Genomic DNA, 2,390 nt, shown 5'->3' on the forward strand with positions numbered 1-2,390 from the left:
GATGTCCAAACTAAAAATTATTTTTTTCATAAAAAAAACTTACATGCTAATTATTATCTTTTATTTTCTTAACCAACTATTTCTTAAGGACTAACATAATATTTCTACTCATCTACACCAATCATGGCACTAATCAAACTACACTCATTAACAATATAAAAAATATGACTAAATATAAAAACTACAAAAAACGGTAATACTTCATTGCCAAAGAGAAGAACTATATTAAGTATAACATTATGTTGACTATAATTCAAAGCATCAAAACATTTGAAACTAGAAGTCTTTCTTAGATAATTATACATGAACCATGAAAGTAACTCGCGGGAAAGAGCCCAAACTAAACAAACATGGTTAAAAGTGGGGTCTTTATCTTTTCCTTAAACTAAGTAATCTTAACAGAATGCAATTTCAATCACATATATAAAGAAGAAAACAATAATTTAACTAATTGTTAACAGATTTACATGATGATAACACTAATATAACATTCATCTTGAAATAAAATCAGATCTAATATGTTCCATCAACCAAACTGGGATCAAATCCTTCTTAATATCATCAAGAATCTGCAATATAAGAATTTGAAAGTTACCTGGTTTGTGGAATAATAAAATACAGCAGTGCATCAACAAAAAACTCAGCAGCAAATGCAGTAGAAACAGCAGTAACTCAAGTGTTAAGACAACCTAGAAAACTCAACAAAGATGCTTGAAACTGGTAGCTATCAACTTCACAAATTGCCAAAGGGATCTTTCTATTTTTCTCGAGGTTTTTGCACTCAAATAATCCTCACAAAACTCTGAAATTTCAGCTTGTTATATATATTAAGCTGCTGATTTTTCTCAAAGATATATGTCTTTAAGCAACTCTCCAAGATGTGTCTCAGTATAAGATAGAGTGTATAATAGAGTGTCCCCCCTTTTTCAGTGAGTAAAGAGCCCTTTAAATAGGCAAATAAATCAAATTTTTGGACAGATTTTGGTTCACCAAAAGTCTGTCCAAAAGACTAACTTTGTGTGCTAAACACTGTTCAAAAGTTGTCAAAAAGTATTGTACTTGTCACCACACAATGACTTTTGAGTTTTGCACTCCAAAGTCTTTGCACAGTAAAAACAACCAAACTTGTACTATTCCTTCTTTAATTTCAGCTTTTATCAACACAAAAATTCAAATACTCAAATCCAATAAAAACAAATTCACTAAGCACTTGAAACTTCTATCATAAACTATCATGACTAAGCAAATAGCTATTTCAAAACTAATGAATAACTAATTATCAGTGATTAATAACTATGAACGACTAAGCTAACATAGATTAAATATAATTAATAATATAAATATAAATAATAATAATAATAATAATAATAATAATAATAATAAAAAGAAATAAATAAATAAAAAAATCAAAAATTATGCTAGACATAAACTAAATACAATACAATTAGAAAAAATAGACAAAGGAAATGAGAATAGGGGCATACCAAACGAGGGTATTCGGGGTGGTCGCCGGAATTTGGCCGGATTTTTAGTTGTCGAATTTTCGGTATGGAATTGACATCAATAGGTAGGTCTTGATGAGCTCTATCCATTGATGTAGGTATTGTGGGGTGGTAGTGGCCGGAACTTCAAAATTTTGGGCAAAAAAGTGGCAGCTAAATTTTTCTAGATCTAAAATTCAAGGCGTTTGAGGGGGTTTTGAAGGATTTGGTTTGGAGATATGGAAAGAAGAGGTTGTAGAGATTACATGGTGTGAATTTGGGAGTGTTTGGAGGTTGGCCGCCGCCGGTGGGTGATTTCCGGAGGCGGCGGCAGCGGCGGAGAGAAGAGAGAAAAGAGAGAGAGAGTTATGGGGGGAAATGAGGGAATTTTTCAGATTTTTTAGGCTTTAAATACCTCTTGAGAGATCAAATATGGACCATTAGATCAAGAGATAATCAATGGGTGAGATTTGTTCTTGGGTCACTTAATGAACGACATAGTTTTGAGGCAAAACTACGTCGCTTCGGACCCTTTCAAGGGCATCCCCTTATCTTGCACTTTTGGCCACTTTCTCTTTCAAATTTGGCCCAATTTCTTTCTTAATCCTACTTATTAAACTAAATTTACACAAATAAATAAATTAATTAAGTAACTTATTTAAATGATCAATTAACTAGATTAATTCACCAATTGAATAGTTAGTTAATTCCTAAAATGCACAAAAATGCACAAATAAAGAAAGAACTATTTTTTGGTTTTTTTATGATAGGAAATATGCAATCAAAGACACAAAAATTGAAAAATATAATTAAAGCAACAAAACACTAATGACTTTAGGAGGTGTTAAAACAGTACAAAAATTAGGTATTCACAGCTGCCCCTCTTTGCTCGAGAACATGAAGAGTTTT

General features: G+C 31.5%; 1 long non-coding RNA gene across 1 annotated transcript; it reads right to left on the minus strand.

The window, feature by feature from the left end:
• Positions 1 to 351: 351 nt before the first annotated feature.
• LOC138907204 (uncharacterized) lies at positions 352 to 1,832 on the minus strand. Its single transcript, XR_011414980.1, has 2 exons — positions 1,485 to 1,832; positions 352 to 569 (listed from the first exon to the last, which is right to left on the minus strand). It is a non-coding gene; the product is annotated as an uncharacterized lncRNA (long non-coding RNA).
• Positions 1,833 to 2,390: the final 558 nt, after the last annotated feature.

Source organism: Nicotiana tomentosiformis, chromosome 3 (assembly GCF_000390325.3).
Source record: "Nicotiana tomentosiformis chromosome 3, ASM39032v3, whole genome shotgun sequence".
Lineage (NCBI taxonomy): Eukaryota > Viridiplantae > Streptophyta > Magnoliopsida > Solanales > Solanaceae > Nicotiana > Nicotiana tomentosiformis.